Source organism: Paramormyrops kingsleyae, chromosome 13 (assembly GCF_048594095.1).
Source record: "Paramormyrops kingsleyae isolate MSU_618 chromosome 13, PKINGS_0.4, whole genome shotgun sequence".
NCBI classification, from domain to species: Eukaryota; Metazoa; Chordata; class Actinopteri; order Osteoglossiformes; family Mormyridae; genus Paramormyrops; species Paramormyrops kingsleyae.
Genome location: NC_132809.1, coordinates 7,617,499 through 7,642,169, shown reverse-complemented (window position 1 = coordinate 7,642,169; position 24,671 = coordinate 7,617,499). Strand labels below are relative to the sequence as shown.

The 24,671-nt window shown below is 38.9% G+C and overlaps 1 long non-coding RNA gene across 1 annotated transcript; it reads right to left on the bottom strand.

The window, feature by feature from the left end:
• Positions 1 to 3,238: 3,238 nt before the first annotated feature.
• Positions 3,239 to 23,520, bottom strand: LOC111858172 (uncharacterized). Its single transcript, XR_002841521.2, has 2 exons — positions 23,313 to 23,520; positions 3,239 to 3,732 (listed from the first exon to the last, which is right to left on the bottom strand). It is a non-coding gene; the product is annotated as an uncharacterized lncRNA (long non-coding RNA).
• Positions 23,521 to 24,671: the final 1,151 nt, after the last annotated feature.

Here is a 24,671-nt window from a genome sequence, read left to right as displayed (position 1 = left end):
GGAGAAAGTCAAGGGGGACACTTGGCGGGGGATGGGATTGGGAGATAGAATGCGAAGAATTGATGCTGGCCTGATCCACCTCAGACATTCAGCTGTGTTGTATCGAAGACCTTTGCTGTAATCGCAAAATAAAACGAGAGGACATATTTCAGTGTTTTTCTTTTTTACAAGAGCCGTAAGTGTCAAAGCTTGATGTTGAATATCATCTGCATGTACTTTACATATTTAACCAAAATGGTATGATCTGGTATTGCTACTCCAGGCCACAAAGTGGCGCTATGCTCTGTATACTGAGCTTGTGGCATTCCTGTGCGTCTAAACCAATTAAGGGGTGTTTCACCTCCTCGTGGTGGAACCCTGACGCTGATGAAGCGCCACAGCCATGTTTCCTGCTGTAAGAAGAAAGGAAACTAAGTGGTTCTGTGGCTGTACACATTTGGAGTGGACACTAGTCTTTTCCCAACAACTATAACTAAGTGTTTAACTATACTTGGTTGCTTATTACTTATTTTTCTCTACAGTATGAATGAATATTCTGTTGCTTTTACCGTTTACTGGGTGACTGTAGAAAATTAAGCATTTGTTTTCTTGGAACAGAACCCCCAACTAAGTCTCTGTTTATGATACAAAAACAGTTAAATAATCCATCTCCAAACATCACTTCTAATATCCTTATAATTACTAATTTTCTAATCCTTAAGTGTGATTAAAAAATCTATTAAACACCTCACTTAACTTTACCTTTGCCAAAAACCCAATTTCATTCTGACTCGGGCGTTACAACCTGGTTTCAAAATTAAAGCACAAAACCCATTAAGCGGGCATTATGAAATAATATAATATCTACAAATTGGCCATTATATTAAAAATGTTAATCTCCCAAAAGAAATAATTCTTTAAAGTCAATCTTACACCAATTAAAAAGCATGTGTACATTTACATATTAATAAAAGCTCTCAGGAATGGTTCACAAAGAAAGAAAGAAAGATTATATTGGCCAGAAAACAAGAGAAGGAATGCCAGGGTGAGACATTACCGCAAAGCTGTCATCACAGAGAAAGCACCTTTCTTATGTAATCGTACTTCATTCAGCTGCTCTATCAGATGATTGTCACAGAAAAGCCATTTTAAAGGGAAACTGCGTAAAAATAATAGCATGTTCGCCTACATGTCCCACGGTGTTCAGCCAGCAGAGTGCACAGGTCAGTGAAATTATTTGACAAGTGGCACATCTGATCCAGGAGACAATGACACAGTCTTGACACTCATTTGAAATGCCATTTTTTCCAGCTGACCCCTCTGGTAAAGTGCCATTTTCACCGTTAAAAAAAAACCAATACCCTTTTGGTGAAACAAGAATCTCCAGTTATGAAATAATAAATCCTGAAAACACACTAACAACCTGGTTGTCTCCCGACCCTATCCTTCACATGGTTCCACCTTGCTATACTCCCCCTCACTCCCCCTCCCCCCCCCCCCCGACACACACAACCACAGAGTTCAGTAAAATGACTGGTGTTTCAAACATTCTTTTCATTCACTGCTAAAAAAACCCAAGGTGATACTCTTGCATATATATTTTTTCCTGAAGTGGTTTTGAGAAGTGTCACAAATCTCACGCATCATGATTTTGTCTTCCTGTCTGTGAGAAACGTACGTGGATAGCTTGCCGGAAGCTCACAGATTTACCCCGACCCCATCAGGTCCCCGGGAGTCAGCAGGACACAGAGGATTGAAAGGGGAAGGTACAAGGGCTGTCACCTCTGGGGCCATGACCGATGACAGGAGCAGGCGGGTGCAGTTGGAGGAAGGTCTTCAAGAAAGGCTGATGCATTATTATAAGCAGATGGCATCCTTGTTAATCTGTCAAAGCTTAATTTCAGGGGCGGGTCTTTGGCCGACCTGTTTAATTGCTGTGAGGCATGGGTAAGCATCAGTCAGCCAAAGCCAAATGAGCTCTCCTTGGTGCGCCTGCTCACCTAGGCTCAGGATGACGGTCTTTGTCTGGAGAGCTTCTGCTAAACGAAAACATTTTTAAGGCAGCGCTGAGCAAAGCTGTCACTTGTGTTAAACACAGCACACTTCCCATCTAAGCCATACTGATGGGCTACTTCTCTATTATTATTTATAGTGTTAGCTGTAGCATTTATTTTTGATTATTAAGCTAGTAAGGCCTCTTCAAAATACAAATCAATAGCTCATCATAGTCTTTTTTGCATGGATACAGCCATTTAAGTAGAATCAAAACCACAATTAGGATTAGACTCAAAACGTTTTTACTGCAAGGTCAGCTTTTCAATAATACAGTTTATATAAAAAGATGAACCATTCCATTGGCTTGCAAGAAAAAAGGTGATTTCCTAGTTTAAATGGTATGGAGTTTGGCTGCACCAAGAGCAAAGCGTTAAGCTCCCAAATAAGTAGGACAGGTGCTAGAAGATTAAAATAAAAAGGTGGTGGAAACCAAGCAGCAGCAGGCAGAAGCAGGGGGGCTCATCTGCTTTACGGCAGTCGCCCCATCGTCGATGTCAAACGTCTCTCCCAGGAGTGCCAGAGCTACCCCCACTCTGCCCAGCAGGACAGGGCATACGGTAAGTTTGTCCAGAACCTGCATGCTTCACAACAAGAACGTATCCTTTCATCTGTTCGGAAGCACTGCTGCCAAGCAGGCGGGCTCTTCATGCAAACCGTACTGCGGCTGCTAATGTAAAGTGACTTCCTGCATACTGCCTTAGGAGACATAAGAAGAGGAGACTGACGCAGACTTTGGGACCCAGATGAAGAGCTCAATGGACGACAGTAAGCAAGACTGGTTTGTGTGTTTATAATGAGCGACTTATAATAGTAAACTAAATTCCTGTCTTCAGAAACAAGTCAATTGAGAAAGCCATATTTCAAAAGCAACTAGCTATTAATATTAAACTAATATTAATATTAAAATAGCTGCAAGGCAGGGGTTTGAATCCCACATCCACTCTTTGTATGTTAAGTTTGCATGTCGTCCCTGTGATGGATGAGTGTCCTCTTGCAGTCCAAAGACATGCAGTTAGGCCAAATGGTCTCTAAATTGTCCATAACGTGTATGTGTGTGTGTTGCCCTTCGATGGGCTGGCATCCCTTCCAGGATTTATCTGTGCCCTGCACTTCCTGGGATAGGTTCCAGTCCCCCCTGCCATGAACCTGCACTGGATAAACGATTGGAAAATGGGTGGATGGAATAATGCTATATCTACAAAGCTTTAGTGAATTTCATCAATATATCTATTTAAAATTTTATTTCATCTTTATACAAGGTTAAAAAACATGCACAAAGTGCTGCATTTCTGCATTTTTTACATTTTTGATATAAAATATACAACTGCATAAACAGTATATATACAGTAGCAAAAACAGCTGAATATGGAATAACATGGCAATCACACTTTTAAATTTAAGTAAAAAGATATAGGCAGTTATTTTGCTTATGGGAAATATGGATACAGAGTAAGGGAAAAGCCACCTTGTCTGAAATGGTGACTTCACTGGCCAGAGAGACAGCATCACTGCTCAGGGTCTGCTGCGATGCTGAACGTGCCCACAGCCACCATGTCTGAAATGGTGACTTCACTGGCCAGAGAGACAGCATCACTGCTCAGGGTCTGCCGCGATGCTGAACGTGCCCACAGATGCCGTCCTCTCAGTCTCGCTGATCCCCTCGCCATCTCTTGGCTGTCCTCCACTGCCCGCCTTTCCCTGCAACAGACACCAGTAAACCGCAGAACTATGATCCATCTTCAGTGGGAGGGCAATTAGTCACTATCCTACAATAATGCAGAGTTTAAAAATAAAGCCATTTTTTTTTACTTTTTATAAAGCATATGTTAAATTTCAGCCTGTCAAAAATATTGCATTGGTCATGAGGTCAGGTACAAAGCTCTGACAATTTAAAAAAAGAAAGAAAAAGAGCAAGCAAAAATAATCCAAATAAAGTATTTAAGAAGCAAAGCAAAACAAATGGTCATATTCATGGAAAAAAAAGAAAAAAAAATCATAGAATTTCACCGCTGACAAAAAAAATGGCCATATCCTGGTGAACACACTGGTTTTACTTTTAGCAAACACTACAGTTTCATTTTTAAATAAATGCATGGAGGACTCTGCTAAACAACAATCACAGACAGACACCCCACCCCATATTTTCTGAACATGAAAAAGGCTACCAGCCTTTCAATTTGCTTTAGTGTCCTACTGAATTACCATATGAGAGAGTATTTACAACTCTACAAAATTTCCATCCATTTCAATGAAGGTTATGTCCGTCGCTGTGATGGAACAAAATGAAAAGGCTGCCTTACTTGTTGCATGCAATTAGACCTCGACAAGACAGCAAGGACAGTTAAACATTTCATAGAGCTGTAATTATGCTTTAACTGTTAGAAACCATCGTCCCCTAGGAACTAATTACTGAAAAGCACTCATCACACAGAAGATATGCACAAACAAATCCTTCAAGCACAAAATAAATGTTTAAACATTAAAAGGGACGAATAGCTGGAGTCATACCAATCAGTTTGGTTCAGTTAATTACTAATAAGAATTGCAGCCCCATTGTGTTAGATAATTATGACACCAAATCAGAGCTCAAACACAGGGCCTCTAGCTGACTGTAATGTGGATCTAATAATCAGTGTAAAAGTAATCAAGCAGAAATGAAGCTGGGCTGCTGGGGATGTTTACAGGGCTGCAGGCTTATTACTGGTATTACACGACAGCGAGGAAAATGTAACCAGCACCAGTTTGACTATGGAGTAGACTGTGCTCATGAATGGAGGGTGTGCTCCCAGGTCCTCCCTTCCAGCAGGCACCGTGAGCCCTCAGAGGCTAGGCCAGGGTCCTCATCATGGCAAAAAAAATAAACACCCTTAGCTTATATTCCAATACACAACATGACCACAGCACCAACTAACCGAAACTGAGTCAAAATACAAAACCTAAACAGAGATGGCTGGGAGGGGATTGCGCCCTCTTTGGGTCCTCTGGCCAACGTATTTACAAGAACACCGACTCAGGTTTTTCTGCAAAGATGCCTACAGAGCTAAACAACGATTTGGCCCACGCTTTAACGCCTGTTCACCTCCATTACCTTGCTGCCTACAATTGGCTCTCTCGGCATGAAATGAGGCAGCTCTGGAAATTCTCTGGCCCAGATCTGTACCACTATGGACAGTCAGACCACCTATGAATGGCACAATTTGGCTCTGATATTTGTGTGAATGAGAGGAAGAAACAAAGCTGTATAAATCCTATTTGGTCTGGAAGCGGCACATATGGAAACTTACCAACTCGTGCTAATACAGCTAATAGGATGTTCCACTCTAAATGAAAGCTTGTGTTAATACTGAGATTTTCATTCATGCTGGAAATTGTAGTTTTAAATTACAGTTTAATGCTTTAGATTTTTAATAAGACTCTAAAAAAACCTACAAGGGAAAATAAATTAAAAAATTACCACAGCCACCGAATAGAGCCTTAGCTTCCTATTGTCAGCCAATTACTATGCAATCTTTTTCTTATGACTGAATAGCTCACTGTTAGCAAATAATGAAAAGGCAATTATGGCAAAGCTGTGTTCATATTACCCTCTTCATTTTATGCAGGCTGTAATTATTGTCAATCCTAAAGGCTTATTCTACCATGTAAAAGGCACCAGGGAAGAAAATGGAGTGGGCTGGTGCATGAAAAATCGCAAATGTCACAGCTACCTTTTTATCAGCAAGACCGCTAGACTTTTACTGCCGCGCATACAGTAGGAGAGTTGGTGCACACCGACGCAGACACGCACACGGACCTACATGCGTGTCTCCCCACTCACTCCCCAGGCCCGGCCACCTCAAGCTGTTGGGGTTATTCATGTAGAGCACATAGCGATGAAGAGAAATGTGATTAGGGATGAGCAAAGGAGGAGTACAACTTAATACACCAAAGACCAGCTTTTCTGTGCCAATGTCTATGCTGAAAGATAGTCAGGGAAGTGGCCCTTTTGCCATGGTTCTCATTAACTGTCTCCATGCTGTTCAGTAATGGGGAGTGGCATATAAAATGATCCACTTTACCGTCTTTGATCTATTATTTCAAAAGGAAGTGTGCTGTGTACGGAAACTCAGTATTTAACAAAGGGAGTAAGGAGAACCCGAGGTATTGTTTTCTTAATGGGCACTAGTCACATTTCATAGATATTTCCAGATACACGGCATCAGCGGAACCCTCCCAGGCGCACGTCACAACCGCCTTTCCGGAGATACTGACACAGTCGAGCCGCTCAGGCAGCACTTAAAGGGGAAACGACAAAAAAATGCAGGCAAATTTCAAGGTCAGCATTAAAACCCCCTAACTACCATTTTAGAAGCGACCCACCAAATCAGAGTCGGAAATGTAATACCCAGCGTATTATATTTTCTTGTTTTTCAGAAGCTACGGCACCTTTTGTGTTTAACAAGATTCTTGAAAAGACACAGAATGTGATTTTTTTTCCCCTCCCTAGATACACGGTATACTCAGAAGCCACTGAATCTGCTTTTCAAATCAGTACCGCAGGCTGTCACAACCATGCTCCTCATCTTAGGTAAAATCCTCCCCCAGCAGGCTGAGCACAAAAGCAACCGCAAAGCTTTCAACTTCCACAATCTTTAACGTCCTAAGCACAAACACACTGAGCGACAACTTCCTTATTTATGCCACCCCCACATTTGTGTATTTACCATTCAATACAAAAGTAGCAGGCAGTCATTACAGTGTCACAGTCAATCTGGAGAATCTAAACTAAGAGACACCGATGTCACGTGTTGGACTATTCTTCCGATGCTCGAAACATGTGGTTGTTTGATGTGGCTAGTATCATATAAAACCACAAAAATGTCAAAATAAAAACGCAAACGTTCCAATATGCATTATTACAGAAAAATGACAAAGCAGGCGGTGACAGTCACTGCGAATCTTGACACATACCTGCATGCTGCAAAAGTGGGAATGTTTTAAGTGCTATGACGTTTTACCCTTCACATAAACTATCAGATCCATCCATCACCATCCATTTTTCTGACTGTGGGCTTCTCTTCATGCTTCATGCAGGAACCACTTCTATGTACTAGAAATTTTCAGAATCAACTAATTAATGGTTTAAAAAAATCTATTTACAGATACTGAAACACTTTATTACACTGAATAGAATAGAATGATACTTTATTGATCCCTGCAGGGAATTTCTCTTTTTGCCAACCCCATCCTATTCCCTGTGAGACCTGTACAGACAAGAGCAAGCTTGGGGATCAAAGGGAATTGCGGTCATCTACAGCACCCCTGGAGCTGGGGGTTAAAGGGCTTTCCAATCACAGGCACCGAGGCTTAGCCCACTGAGCCACCCCCCTAAAAAGTGACACGTGGCCCATATAAGATTCGAACCTGCGAACTTGGCATTATTAGCACAACGCTCTAACCAGCTTAGCTACCCAGTCAACATGCCACAATCATAAGGAAAAGAATTGAGTTTATGTATTTAGATATCAAGCCAGACCCCTGAAGTGCTGTTGAACATCAGTGTCAAATTCCTCAGCAGAAACCGGAATTCAGAGAACCACATTGATGTAGGACCACAAACAGTGATCTTGAGTAATAAGCCTGTTAACAGGCTGTAATCCCCCCAAGCCAATCATCCTGACCAACTAAGCTAAGCCTGTCTAGAGGTCTAGACAACAGACTAAACTTTAAGTCTAGGCTGTACTGTATTTACCAACATATGCATTTGGCTGTCATTACCAACATGTGATGTCTATTCACATCAAGCATTTGATGGGAAAGAATTAACTTCTGACACAATGAAAGCAACAGGCCATTTATTTCTACTGTTTTTAAGGTTTATTTTAGGCTTGAGTTCCCACCAAGGCTGGAAACATACAACTCCCACTTCAAGTGGAAAGTGATACTCCATTACTTACAAATGCACGGCAAATGGGAGCAGATGTGATTTATTGATGGACTGAGTGTGATGACGCAAGATGGTGCATCCCGCAGGAATACTGATAGACTCCATGACATAATAACTTGTCCAGCACACCAGCGGGACACAGAAATGCTCCCAAAGATAACACAGCCTGACACCCTGAGCAGAGGGGAACTTCCCCAGTGCCTTTTTAGCTCTTTAGAAGTCACTAATCATGGGTCTGACTGGAAAAAGCAGAGAGGAAATAAATGTTTTAAAACTAGGGACTGTAAACATAGCCACTCTGTCATGTATTACTAAATTACACTCCTGGGGGTGATAGAAAAGGCTAAACACACACTGATGGCCAGTGGTGCATTTGCAGATTAAACTAGGGATGAGGGGTTGAATGACACACTGGTGAATTACAAAGGCACTCTGCAGCTCTGCTCCAGGTCTAAGAAACAGCCTCTAATATTTATACACATTTTCCACACGTCACAGGCAGGCATATGAGATCAGGAAGGAGCACCTCTTCATGCGCCATTCAGTTTAGCCTTCTCAGCTAAAAGGCTTAATTGGCGTCATTACAGCTTTCACCACAATCAGCTGACAACTTTAAAAACCACACCAACAGTTACACATACTATGGGGCCAGGGTAGTCAGAGGTTATTCGTACTCCGAAATCATAACTCAAATGAACATCTTGTACAAACAGCTTTAAAAACCACAAAAGCACAAAGTAAGGTCAACTGTGCTCGGGTTTGTCTTACCATCTCGCTTAATTAAAAGTGATTTATAAAAGTGAGCATTAATAAATGGTTGCAGGCATGCTTCCATGACAGGAGATGGGGACAGAAGTATGTGAAACGTTAAAGTAATGTGGCGTTAGCGACATGGCGCTCGCCAAACATCGAGCACCCAGAGACATCACTGCTACCATCACACTCTCGGCAAACCAGCTCTTTGTTTCCAAGGATGCTTTTGCTTTTTGTGTGGCCCTGGGACTATTCGTTACAACAAAGGCAAATTGTATCAGCTTCCAAGAGCTGGTTGGGGGTACCGTTTTGTCATAAACTTCTAGGTTACAAGCCCACAAGCCGCAAATTCAGCATTAAGGTTTTTGGAATAGGGGAGTTCTGGGGACTGTATCCTACAGCAGATGCAGCGGAACCACCACACCCACTCCACCCGTCAGGTAGGTTGGGTCAGTTCACAGGGCCCCGCAGGTTCGGGCCGCAGGTTCTCGGCTGGATTCCAGTGTATGAGTTGGGAAGGGTATTTGGCCTGCTGTCTGCCCCATGCCTTTGGCAGGGGCTAATATCAACTGTCCAGGCCTGAGTGACTTTAATTACTCAGATCAAAGACACACCTCATGAAGACAGACTCCTTGTTCTTGACAAGATGAGTGTTCCAGCTCCAACAGCCCATCAGAAATAATCCTCAATTCTATACACTTAACACAAGTAAAGTAATTTTTATCCACCTGGAGGGGATGGGGGGGATTAGGAAAAAACAAAACAAACAATAAAAGGTCTTTGCCAAGCCCGTCATCGTGTTTCATAACTCACACATACATCATGCCTTTCTTATAGGGGATGGTATGTTCACCAACAGTGGTCTGTCTCAAACGTGAAGCTAATGCACTTAAGCAAGCTTTGCTTTGATTATCTTCTTCACCGTGTTAATTAACTCACTCTGCCTTAAATGAGTATACTTTCTTCATCTTTAGAAAAATGTTTACAAAGGAGGACTTGAATAAAAGGCAATGTTTGCTAAGCAATCAATTCCAAATTGAAGAGCAAGCAATGGTGGAGAGTTCTATTCATGTCTGGGCCTCCTTAAGTCCACAGTCTCCCCATTGTCATGGACAAAACAGCACTGTCCTGCCCTCTGGAAACTTCCAAAGCAAGCACTGGAATTTAAAATGAGCAGGAAAAAAGGCAAGTTGTAGAAAACTTACCATTCTACACTTGTAGAAGGTGCACATTATATACACTTATAATTGTTTCACTACAAAAAAGTCGATTAATCAATAAAATTTTGTTGCAGTGTGCTGAATAAGAATGGAAACAAGATTAAACGTACCATTAAAAAAAAATGTAGATTTTTTTACTTGTTTTACAAGCCAGATAATGAAATACTTCAAAAAGTAAATGAAACAGATAGTAAAGCAGTCTAGTTAGAGCGCTGTCAGCAGAGTGCCACAGCCCAGAGTATATCATCATACAGGCCGGCATTTGACCCCTTTGTGCCGCTGGACCTGTATAGCCCCTGGTCCCAATGAGTGTCAGCTTTCTTTACTACCCAGCTCCATGAGCCCTCAGCCTCAGAGGCAAAAGAAAAGGCTATTGAGATCTGAAATAATGACTTCAGGGTGACTTTAACGAAAGCTCCAAAATTTACAGCTCAGCAAGGTTTTTTTTTTTTTTTTTTTTTATTTACTGGCAGACATAAAAACAGACTTGGAACAGTTGGAACAGTTAAGAATCAGCAGGACATGGCCTATATATTCAAATATACACACAAAAAACCCACAATCATGTGAAAAGAATTTCTTAAAATACAACTGGTATAAAACGCATTAACATATTATGGTTCCTCTAACAAAATTTAATGCAGCATGGAACTTCAAAAATATATAAAGCATTATATAAAGCAAAAAATTGGACTGCCATTAAACAACGGTAGATTTTACGAAAGAAATTATTTCAACTTAAAGAATAATTATCTCATTTGTAACCTGATGCTTAATAAAACCTGTGAAATGGGAGAATTCTAAATAGGAGAGAAATTCCATGTGGAGTTACCCACTAGGTTTGCTGAACCAAATGTGCACTACAGCACGCTAAATTTCCCTGGCCTGACAGTTTGCTGATAATTAGTACAGAGACTGTACGAGCAGGGAGCATTCTACGGCACTTTGGCACAAACTGTCAAAATTAGCAACGCAATAAAACTCAAAGAGTTAATCAAGATGAAGACGCACGGGGAGCTGGAGGTGCACTACGAAACAGTTTGGCTTTGGATTAGCTAGCATCTTGCACTTTCAGTGTGGGGAACGGCATGCTGTCTGAGAGACATCTGAGCCCAGCTAAACACCAAGCAACAGAAACTTCATATCACACACTAACGCAGCTGCTTAATCCTATTTGCATTCATATTACTTCCTAGGTATCTTCATCCAAAGATTTCCCCATTTGTATGCTTCTGAGAGCCAAATAACTTTATGCATGATACCGGTATCTTTATAATACCAATCTATAAACCCAATTTCATTTGAATACACTTCCGTCAAGCAGGTAAAGGTACTTGAGAAACCTATTTGAGAACTGTACAGATCAGTAAACACGAACACTCTACAGAGGGTAATGGACTATCATAAACGCACTGTCTGAGAATTAAATTCTCATATAGGCTCCGCAGTGGAGCTCTGGGGCTTAAATCCACACAGGCTGATTTGTAAATCTCTTCCCTTAAACAGCTCTGTGCCATGGGTGAGGGAGTAAAGGTATCTTGACCTATTTGCACATTAATAAACCTTGAGGACATTTATATACAGAAGACAGACAATACTTACATTTTTTGTGCCAGACTTTAATCAGAGGAGCAAATTTCTTATTTAAACTATGTGGAGATATTGCAGCTGGTAATGAGACAATGATACAGGTTCCATATAGCTCTTTGATTCCCCCCCACACACACTTTAATTATTCCACAAACAACATCTCTAGCACAACCCCCCAAAGGACAGAACATACTTTATATCTTATATAATAAAACCTATATTAATTTTTGGAATTTAGCGAAAGACAAATGTAGCTAAAATAAAAATCTGAATCCTGTAACAGTTTGAGATATAGGAGAGGTTATGGTCACTATTTTTTTAAAATGTTAAATAAATGCTCAGAGATATGAAAATAAGCCAACTCACACACGAGCATTTCAGAGAATGGGCCGCAGACTCTCAGGTCATATTAAAATTGTCCATCAGCCAGACAAGCAGAACTGATTTGGAGGTTAAGTAATGGTTTAGATATTCTAAGTTCTCCATTTATATATGCGAAAGGCTTCACTGAACACTGGATCTCCCTATCGGAATGATTTTCAACTCAATGCTCCTATATCCTGCCTAGCAAAATTCATCTGACCCTAGGCCTGAGGGGGAGAAAAGGCTGGAATAAACAAGTCACCTGAGTGAAATAATCTCAGTGGAAAAAAAACTCTAAAAACTGTTTAGCTAAAAAAAAAATTATTATTACATTAATGTGGCCCAAGGAGATTAAAAACCAAAGCCAGGAAAGTGTAAGAAAGGGCAGAGAAGGGGAAAAAAGACTAGCCAGCATTAGTACAAGCTTCAGACACAAAGAAAAACAGATGGACATTTCTCACCCAGCACTGCTCAGCTAACAGGCCCACTGGAATCACAGCACAGAGCGAATTTAAAAATGCACACCCTCACTAAATACTACATCTTTCACTAGAAGTACCAGTCAACAAAAAATGCACGTTATACAACAAAAGAAATTGTACTCAGTTGCTTCTGCAGTACTGTGGCCCTATATAATAAAATAGATTACACAACCAATTTAAATCAAACATATATTTGACAAGGTGAAACACATCATTTTAAACTGCATCAAAACTACACCTTTGTGTCAGGTTGGATTTTGATAAGTGTGCAGTTTACCCCTTACCATTTCTCACATGTGCAAGAAAATGCACTAAGAGTATAAACAAACAAATCACTCTTCATACACATTGGTAAGCAAAAGCACAACTTTGTATGTACCCGTCACGAGTCACAGTGATGTTCTAAAATGCTCTCTGCCACACTAGTCACTTCCATTACACTACAAGTCCTGCAGACGTGGGGTACAGGGGTAGCAGGCTGGAGGGATGGTGTACACACTGCAGCCACTCACTACTCAAGTGCAAAATCACTGAGACAACAAACATTTCACTTAGCCTTAAACAACTACAATTTCAGACAGGAAAATAGGAAAGACAGTAGGCAAAGGTACTTGACACAACAGTAAACTTTGCATCTGGATGCAGGAAAACATTATTGAAGGAAAAAAGTCAGGGCCTTTAGCCTTGCTGAAAGGCCAGTGGGTTAACATGGAGGCCATCGTGTTAGCCTAGGGAGACCACTTTGGCAGGGGCTTGGGGCTTAAACTGATATCAATCTACTGCCTTGGAGAGAACTTCAAAAGAGGCAGCTCAGCCCTGCCGCCGGTGTTTGCCCTCCAGTGGACATCGTGACCATCAGTGACAGGGAGAGACCTGTGCTAACTGCCTGCTGGATTCTCAGTGCAAACCAGCCCTCGGCTGCGGGATCTAGGCCTCACACTGTAATGGCCTGGGTCGTACATTACATTGCAGAATCCTTTCCTTGCTTCACAGCACTGTGATCAAACTATACAACTTAACCAGTCGAGGATGATCACGAGGCAACGTTCATTTTTCATAATTGACTCTTTTTAAACACCCTCTGTTTAAACTACAAAATACAAACTGCTACATAAATAATCCCTATAAGTAATTACCTGGCACTATTTTAATATTCCTAAAGATATTCTGATCTCAATAAAATCAATTTTATTGATAAATATTGTAGAATGGGTTTATAAAATCGATTTTTTTTTTTTACCAAAAATAATCAGTGATGTCACCTATCTTAGTGCGGGAGACAGAAGCTGAGCTCATTAACAATATGGATGTCACTGCCTGGCACCCATCTCATCACCCCATGTGTGTCCACCTCCGGGATGTGGCAGGGCCCTCACCTGTTTCATCTACACACCGGCCCAGCATTTAGACAGGAAAATAAACAAATATTTGAGCTTGAATCGGCCTCAGGCTCAAATATCCCCATTCATTTCTGGAAGAAGCATTTTCTTCACAATTCTGTACTGCCCTCTATATATGCTGAAAACAAGCTTGATTCAGAGAAAACAACAGGACATTTGAGTCACTTTGAGAATGATCATGCTCCCCTTTAATGGTGACCTAAACTCTAGGATATTATTCCAGGATTTTTTTTTTTTTTTGAGGTGTACAGTTGTGATCATACTTGGCCACGAGAAATGCAGAAATGCACAAAGTCTCGGTCATGAACACATGCATTTCTCATATCTGCCAAAGGCGGATCCACAAAACACTAAAGTCTGTGTACTGAATGCATTAGCTAATTTTAGGGGGGCAATATTAGCACAGTACAATCACACTTTTTCTTTCTTACATTTTGGTTTAAAAAAATGTAATAAAGTTCACTGTATTTCTTTGTATGAGCATTTGGCGTAGCCATAACTTGCCTAGACCATAAACTGTACTTCGATACATTTGAGCTCCTTTTTCCAGTTGCAGGTCTTTAAAAGCCTCCGTATAGACAGTTCCAACACTTGAAGTCTAAATAGCCTTCATCAGCTCTCATTGACTGGGAGACTGATAGCTTTACGGGTATAGTATTGCCACATTCAGCTGCAGCCGTCCGTACACAATCACACTGCAAATGAAAAGGAAGTGGCTAGACAACTCGCTAACTATGCATTAAACACAGTTTAACTGTCAGGCTGGGTCCGACCCAAGCGCTACACCGAAGTTAACTTGAGCAGGAATCCCTTAGGGTGTTACGCCATCCATCAGCTCAGTTCATTAAGGCCCCGAAGCCCCATCGTATCGCTGAGGCAATTTCCCTTCACATGTAATTAAGCTCTGAATAAACAAGTGCATCTCGTTAACATTTTTTTTTACTTTTATAGGCGATGACATTTCTGAGCTGACATTAGCTGGCGTGTTAAGTTGAGCTTACGGTCGGCGGGTTGAGCCGGACGAGATATTCCTCCAGCAGTGTTGGCGTACCTCCCAATTAGAAATGTAAATAGTAACGCGTTAGTGCCGGCAATGAAAACTGCACGTCTCCGCCAAATGAGCAGAGCGGCAGCGTGGGATCTCCGACGAGGTGTCTTATTGAAACGTCCCACGCTGCTCTCCGCGTCAGCTGTCGCCTGCGAGCCCTTCGCGCTCAAGCCGTATTTCTTTCATTACTAAAATAGAAATCTGTGTCCGAGGTGCTGTAACATTGCTAATGCTAAATGTTTCACTCCCATGGGTGCTAATTATGGCTGAGTGCTGGCAAAACTGATTTAATTTATTTTTTGCTTCGCAAAACCACTGTAAAAGCAATCTGAGCATTTTTCAATTAATTAAACATATGGACTACGAGAAACCTTTTGTCGTTTTGCCCACTAAGACCTTAGCTAATTTGTCTAGAATAGAGCGAGACAGGAAAACGCAGCTTTTATCTTTCCAAAATATTCTTTCAAAGCTTTCATAATTCATATGTAGAAACGGTCCATTTTCAGCAGTGACAAACTAAAACTTGACATCACGCATTTTTGCTGAAATTAAACGTTTTATGATGTGAATTTTTGGCATCTAGGAATGTGTGTGTTACACAATGCTGATTATATATAAATAATGTATGTGTATTCCAAATTAATACAAAATGTAGCCGTAGAGTGTAGAATGGACTTTGTTATTTGTTCTGGATAGTAATAATAAAATGTGAAGACTGATGATGTGACACTGAGGTCTCTGGGATCCAGCTTATAGGGGTTAGTAGGCATGATGCCCAGCACACTGCGCCCAATGGGACAAAGCTCCCGTCAGGGCTGGGATCACAAGAAGCCCATGAAATCTAACTAATAGCCTCTGTTCCTGCTGTCTAATACCTGTTCTCCTTGTATCCTCCATCAGAGAATTTGCATTGTTTTGTATTAACATTTAAGAACTGTGTAGTAGACAGGCATATCTAATAATAAGGCAAACAGCCTAAGGAAGAGGAAAAAGAATAAGGAGGGAGAAAAGCTAGTGCAAAATAAAGATGGCAAACAAAAGCTTTTTTCTAATTTGCAACTTGTCTCCAAAATACACAAACATTAAACCAGACTTTTGGTGCGGTTCATTTTTGTGGTCCCAATGTGCTCATTTGTTCCTGATCTGAGTCATTAGGGCTATTTTTGATCAAGGTCTGGCTCTGATTTCAAAGCTGTTTAAGTTGAAGGCCACAAAGGGGAAACGCAACCTTTACACAGAGCACCTCTCCACGGTTTTCAAGCAGGCTATTGCCAAAATATTGAGAAGCTGCTTAACTTTTCTGCCCGAGGAACCTTAGAGCAGTGATGAAAGACACGGAAGCACAAGTCAAAAGACCCACTGTTCGGCTGCAGAAAGCAAACGTTTGGCGGAGTAATTACATGCTACGCTGCATCAGGAGTGATTAGCGAGAGCTGTCCATTAGAAACTGCACTCTGCAGAGACAAATAGGCCGCAGCTTCACATAATCTGCATAGAAATTCTTCTCTAGACTAAAGGTGCCTTTTCACTTAGTGATTTGCTTTTCAATAATTCTGTGGTGGAAGAGCAAAGCATTTCTATGATGCGGTTATTTTATATAGCACTTTTAACTGCGTGTTTTAAGGCATTGAGTTGAGTGGTTACACAAACTCTTAGCCTAGAAACCTAACATGTGAAAACCATTAAGTGAGGTGATGGAACTATGCATGCATGTACAAAAACTATAGAATTTACATCATACTTTCCCTAGAGTGATAGAATGAATAGTAATAGTCAATCACATAAAATACCATATAAATACTTATCAATGATGTAGATTTATGACCATGTTTGCACTGTATAGCCTTTTATACATTGACTGCTAAAAATGTGATGGGTTTATATTATGGACCAATTCACAACTGCTCATCCATCTGCCATTTCAACATCACACACTGTTCTATTATGTAAAATGTTAACAGTAACTACACTCAGACAAGCACAATCATTAACCCTATGTATCTACATATTCTGGTCTGTGATCCCTACCCTTCAATGTCAGAATCCCTTCACCAAGTCCAATTTCTGCACTGTTATTCTTTAACACCCAAAAAGGCACTGTATTCTGCAGTGGTTCAGGAATACCCCATTATGAAGATACAGACAAAACAAAACAAAAAACAATGGTGTCATTGTTAGTTTAGCAGATTATATATGGCACCTGAAGCAAAGGGACTGTAACTGTTTAAACGCAACAAAGACTTTTGAGAAACCCAATACCTGCAGGGAGAAGGAGAATGCAGTGGAGCATGTATGGAATGTGGACAGACAGAATAATCAAAATCTGAAGAGTGCTCTCACCATTCAGTGTTTATGAAACATCACACAAAGCATGGGCCATCGAAGTCTTATAAGTAAGAACAACAGCAGCAAATACCAGCCCTGCAACAGAAACCCACAGAACATAACAGCCCTTCTTTAGGCATACACTCCTTTGATTAAAGGGTTCCAGCCTCAAACTAATACAGCCTCTCTGACTTAGTGAAGGTACCTGAGACACATGGTTGACTACACCAGAGCATGTAGAAAGGGATGAAGTTCACATGATGGAGAGGTGCATTTTTTAAATGTTACATATACTACTCCAAACATGTCTAACAAAACACAGAAAATATTATTTTACATTCATACGTAAGGAATATAACATATACAAGCATAGAAAAACATCTGCCTGATAACATTAGATCAGTAATCTAATCTATATTCATTCACATACCCTTTCCACTTATGTTCCTGTGCTTGCAGGAAAACAAAGAGCATCAAAAGTACTATCGTTTAAAGCTCTCCTGAAGTCTGTCCACTCTAAATGAGTTAACGATACTCGTATTTCTCAGAACATTAAAACGCTGCAGCAATGCACTGAATTCTGGAGGAATGCTTTCAGCACATAAAGTACTTTCCTTTTAAAATAAGCAGTAGCTCATCCCTTCCAATATAATATAGGCTGTAATTCCTTAGCTGGACTTACATTTACAAATATAAAAATTAATTTGAATTTTCAATTTTTTTAACATATTCCACTGTAAAACATTTGGCTGGACCAAGTAAATTGAAATGGCTGAGATTCAGCCTGACAACTGATGAGCCCAGGCGGCACCTGTTTTACAGCCAATGAAAGAGCAGAGATTCATACAAGCATGAGACCCCTGGCTATCATACATCTTTCCCACCTTCATACTCATAGTTTCACTGGTTGCAATTTCAACAACTGACAACAGGAAACATATTGCAACATTTGTAAATAAAAGAAATATGATCTCCCTAGTTTTCACTACCCTGCAGCTTAACATTAACCTATTTTGGCACATAATTCCAGTATCTTCTGCAAGCAATAATATTAAAAATTGTATAGACAAATATTGATATTTATCCATAGATTACATCAAAAGAAAATGAACCACAATACCTTTTCAATATATACAGGTCATTAACAGTTTGTTGACAGTGAAGTCTCAGCTGAGACACTATTTTCAACTTTTATCTAAATATGTTTGTCTTCAGATTTGTGCCATTTGTTGCCTTCCAACAAAGTCAATGGACAGATAGGAAACAGATCTTCCACCTACGCCCTGGGTGTGCTGCAGAGGATTTTTGGAGCTGGGATGCAGGTGATGATAAATTCTGCACGTATTCCTATAGCCAGTGTTCCCATAATGAATCTCCCTGTCAGACACATTCTAAGACTGAACAGATACACACCTTGATACTGGGGCTCTTAAACTTCCCCAACTTGTAACCCTTCCAATATGAAAATAAATGCAAAATTAAACTAATTAATTTTAATGAATGTATGTATTAAAATGCTTTAAAATTCTGATATATATGGTCAGTTGTCACAGTTATAAAACCATTGGCTCAAAGCACTATTTGCATCTCTATTGTCTGTAACTGGGAAAAAGGTGTACCATTTATCCATGATTTTCCAATAAACCAGATAAATCAATAAATCAGAAAATAAAACAAAGTAAAAGAAAAATAATAAAGTACGCTGTTTATTTGCAGTGTTCATAGCTAGTGATTTGTCTTGTCAAGCAGCAGCAAATTATTATTTCTACCACTAAACGTTTGCTGTTTTGTTAAAATCACTAAAATAAAGCCAGGCACTGTTTCCAGCTCTGTCACAAAAAATGTTCTGTCACAAACTCATCAATGAAATTCTGAACAGTAATCCTTTAAATCTTTCAATCCATAATGTAGTCATCACCTTTGGGCTCACCATCTCCACTGCAGAGTTGGAAACCACAGCAGTAGAGATGTAGAGGATAGGGATACTGCATTGAGCATCATGGATAGGGTCACCACAAAAATAATAAACATACAGTTTACACAGGTAAATTTGCCTTAATATTTTCTTTGATACTTTCTCATCTTTTAATGGCAAAATAAAAGGTAACCTTTTTAATTATAACTTCCCAGCATATATCTTATTCAAGTTGGTATTCTACTACTACAATCCACATTATGTATGAACAGAGTTTTTGTGTAATCTTCAAAACCCTAAACACTCTATCAAGTCTCATTATGAATTAAAGTTTTGCTGGTATTACAAACTTCAGTTCAATGTAGTACAAATCAAGATGTGACACTGATGTTTATAGGTGAAAACACTACAGTCCTGATACAAAAAGTAGATAAAATTTCTCCTCTGAACCCTGCAGGTTTATAGTAATTTTCTATTTATTACACAGTGGCACTTACCACAGTAAGGAATAAGACCAGTTCTCGAAAAAAATTCTTTGATAAAAAGCTGATTATATTACATTAAAAATACCAACGTATCTATGAAACTAAATCGAAAGGCTGACACATTTTTAACTGGCAGTAGACATAACTATGTAATTATCAATATTTTCAGTGCCAAGAGTGTAAGTATTTCCTGTTAACACCTGCTAAAAGAAAGATTCTATTGTCCGCCAAAGGGGGCGACAAATCACAATGCACTCGTATACAAAAAAGAAAAAGCCAGTATGGCCCAAAATCTGTAACGCTTATACTCTTTCAATCGCATGTTTACATTTGAACCCTGAACAAATATCCTGGAGCTGGCACTATTTATTAAAAAAATCAACGTATGACCAGACATTTGTTTTATTCAAATGAGAGACATGTCTATATGCATTTAGGGGAAAGTGTGTATAACCTATTTCGAATTTTACACATTTTAACCATCAGTCGCTGTCAGGACAGAGGAGTGCTATATTTAACTTTTTTAAAAACAGCAGGTTTCGTTACGCCTATTACCATCACACAAAACAGAAACCGCCGTATTGTTTAAATGTTACGGTAAACTTCACACCATACCAGTGATTTTTGAATGCAAACTAGAATAAAAAAGATCTAGAATCTAAAATAAAAACAAACGGATTAAAATAGCCGATAAAAACCTTCGGTGTGTAAAGTTACACACCGTTTCCCTTGATGGCTTATTTGTACAATCCACCGAGTTATACTCCAGCAATAAAACCATGTTAATTCCGGTGTCATTTTTAAAGAAACCTCGCCGTCCATTCTAATTAAATATACAGAAAGGTGTAACGTTTAGATTCTGTAGACCCAGTTCAAAAAACAATGATTTTACAAACTGACTGAATTGTACAAAGACCCAGTTACCACACCATAACTGAATTTTTTTTAAGGATTACAAAACATATCCTTCAGCTTTAATATGTCATGTGTCATCTGCCAATCTTCATCATATCATAGTTAAAATTAAAGTTGCAAGTTAAATATTATTATAAAATCCATATTGGCGAACACAGATGCAACCTATAATAGACTTAAAATGTTTGCAAAGACAAATACGTGGAGATATATAAACAAAATCTAAATTGATTTTTGCAGTCCCGTGCCGCCACAATCTTTAACGGTCCCTCACTGTCATCCCTAAACGACCTATCACACCACTACTAAAAAAAAAAGGATGTTTACATTAATAACAATGGTTCAGGATGCACCTGATGTTTGGCGTATTATACATTTGACAAGGAATAGGCCTATAGATTGTCATTTAATTTTGTTACTCGATAATTCAACATGTGGACTAAATTCTACAAACAATACGTAGAATTTTCTGTATGGTAAATTGCTTATATTTTCCATATATAATCAGCTTTACCAGTCGACTTATGTTTCCCGTAGTAGCCTATAGTTTAATGTACATTTATCGCAACACGCCCGTACACAATAAAACGTCTTGTATATGATGACACAGATCTTTAAAATATGTATCGATGCAATAAGATTTCCGAAATGATTAACCCCTGATCCAAGCTGTCATCTCGTTTAAACTTTAAAGTGCATTGTTTGTATTTATTACTGAGCAAGCTTTGGGAGCAGTCTCTGTCAAAATAAATTATCTCTTAATACATCAGCTAGCATATCACCCAGTAACAGAGACATTTCCCCAGTATCTTAATTAATATAATTACAAACACCTGCGTTGTCTTTTATTGGCCTGACAGTATAATCAATCAAAAACCTTTAAGTACACCCACGGACAGCTAAATAATGTAGGGAAGCAATCTGTTGGCATCCTTTATGGTGCAATACTAAATGATGATTAGGTTATGCCAAGTCAGATTATGCTGGATATAAGGCAACTCGATTTTTAGAACAAGACAAGTGGTTCAAACAATAATTGAAATGAAGTTATCTGTATTTGCAACATTTTAACGAACAGATTTGTCTCTTTCTTTGCAAATTCTTACGATATCAACTTTTTCACGCGTGATGCAGTATATCTATAGATCCCAAGAAACGCGTATCGTAATGTTATCTTTTTCTGAGTGCAACAATAAGCAAAGCCTATAAATTGTTTGTTTTTTATTCCATATGGAGTTTATATGAAACTAAATTTTGTACAAATATAGTGCACACAGCAAAACAGAAATTGTCATGAATACAAGTTTATAGATACTGTAAATTACCAAGCATTGCTTCTATATATCTAAATTCTAGGTGGAATTTAAGTGAGTTTGTAATTCAGGTAATAACATGTCACTCATGTAGCCTAAATATTTTAAGACATTGGTTATCAAAATGGTCATGTAGGACTACTGTGTATGTTGGCTTTTGTTCTAAATCAATTTTTCAGTTAACTATTCAGAATCTATGGATTATTACATAATCCTAAAATAACTGAACATTACTGGAACTGTGTTATTATACCAAAAAAAAACTATATATTAGAAATATGCCAAAAAGCACCAACTAAATCTCATCGTCATAGGTCAAGCTGTACACAATTTCACTCGAAGATAATCAACACTGAATTAATTATGTTCGACTAAAACAAACATGGATCATAATGATGTGGTTTGACAATCAATATTTTCAGAAAACAACGACAGATTAAGTGAACTATTTATCAGTTATGTATGCATTAGTACTTGTTTTTAACCCTATTTTAAGATCTCTACAATAGTAGTCTATACCTGGGACATTTTCATAACTGCCATTTTAAATATCCTAAAAAGGAAAGAGCAGAGCATGGCATATCATTAAGACGATATATGAAAGGAAATTATTAAAGTGGCTAATATATCTGAAAATTGACTGACATGTTATTTGTATCAAAACACAGATTAAAGTTATTTAATCGTATAATTACACTTGGTGACACCAGGAAAAACAAACGAGCAACAGCCTATCGTCTGTCTTAAATTTATTTAACCATTTGATTTTTTTTTGGGGGGGGGGTGCCGATCGACAATAATTACATTTTTACCTAATGATTATTTTATTAACAGCAAGCCCTTTAGAAATAAGCGCGTGGCGAAAGCGGAGACGGCATCAGTACAGTAAGCTACGCGCCGAGCCGCTCTGGCTCTCCATTGGTTAAGAAGCCGCCTCGCGCCTCCACCGTACCGTAATTTCAAATCTAGTGCGGGCCGGATAGCCGCTGCTGAGTGGACGCCGGACCGTGGGCGCTCAGAGGAAACCTAAAATCTAACGTCTGTTCTACCAAGATGGGCGTAAATGCACCAAAAGTACTACTACCGACATTTTTCAGGTGTCAAAAAATTATAAACTAATTCATTATTAAACACATATGCTCCCCTAATTTAAAATTTTGATGCACACTGTCCCTCCATAGAATGTTCTTTCCAAAATTAACATAAACGTATACTTGCATTCAGCTATACTAACCATCTAAATTGGAATTTAATTACCTAATAATATGAGCAAAGTAACACATAGCAAGTTAGAAAAACGGCATAATCTCCAATGAACTACATATTAAGTGGGCATTTCGTCCAACCACATACACATTTAGCGGCTCTTTCGCTAAGACCGTTCAGCCACAATGTTCACGAGTAGCGTAACTTGTTCAAGCATTTCGTGCAATTTAACTAGTCGTTTTTAATCGGCAGATACCTACCTTCAACAGCCGGCTACTTGCGCTCGATTCCGGTTACAGAAGCTCGTTTTTAGTTAGCTTGCTCCGTAACACCTTACCTTATTTTCTTGAGCTGTATGACAATGAGTCTTCTTTGTATTCTCCACGGCCAAACGGGAGCTCTCATTCTCATTGTGCTCTATCGCAGAAATAATGCATCTTCTCCAAACTGTAGAGGACTAGGATACGTCATTATTGTCAGCAAATTTTAGTAAATTGTAACGTTATTCAAAACAGCCTGCTGTAGCCTCTTCCGGTATCCTTGACGACCGGTATGCAAAGTTTTAATGATCGACTTTCAGATAAACCAATCACAGCGTCGATTGCGAAACAAGCCCACGCCCAACTACTTTTTAGGACCAAGGGAATTGTAGTTTATATGTTTCTGCGCAAAACAGCATGAAATATTAAAAAACTGACTTTACTGTTGTGATAAAATGATATATCCTTTCCATACATTTTTTTCTAGATTTTCTGACATTTTCTTTTCCCTTATAATGCTGCATTTTATAAAATATATATTTTGTACTTATCTATATTGTAGATTTGTTGATATTAACACACGTACTACGCTGGTATTTGTATTGGTATTTATAGTAGTATTGCATTTTAGTATTACTATCAATGGGGTCTATTATTGTTAACAAAAAATGCAAATATTTATTATTGTGGTATAAGTAGCCCTCCATGTATAATTATCCCTATCATCATCATTCTTGAGCTACATGTCTTCATTTCGTTTTCTAATTCCCTCAGACGCCCGCACATTCATTCTAGACTCAAAAGAGGCATACAGAACAGAATGACACGTGACCGAGTAGATGCACTTTTTAGCAGCGCCTACAGCGATCCCTTTCGGTCTAGCAGAGATTCCAACTTGTCAGACATTGACATCCGGCAGTTACCTCGGATTCTTCACTGATGCTTTGGAATATATTTATATTCTCAACCAACGAACTATACCGATGGGCAACACTACCTAAAATTTCAAGCTCAAAATAGTAAATACGCCATTAAAACTGTGCAACTCCAAGAAATTAGTGAATAAAATAAGAATGTACTAAGTAAACAAACATAAAACGTAAGTCCGACTTATAAGTAAGCATGTAATCAAGACATATAGGTTATCGCGATTTTTACCAAATGTATTTTACCCTGTAAACTGTATATTAAGACATGCAATAATTTATTTACCGATATGCTTAAGATTTATTATTATTATTATTATTAATAATAATAATAATAATAATAATAATAATAATGTATGGTGATTAATTTATTCGTTTGTTGTACTGAAGCGTGGTCTTTAGTGAGTATACTGTTGATAAATAACATTCAATTTCATATCAGAATGTAGAACTAATCCCTCTCATCGTCGTATTCGTAATATTATATAACGATCATTAATTTCGAATTAT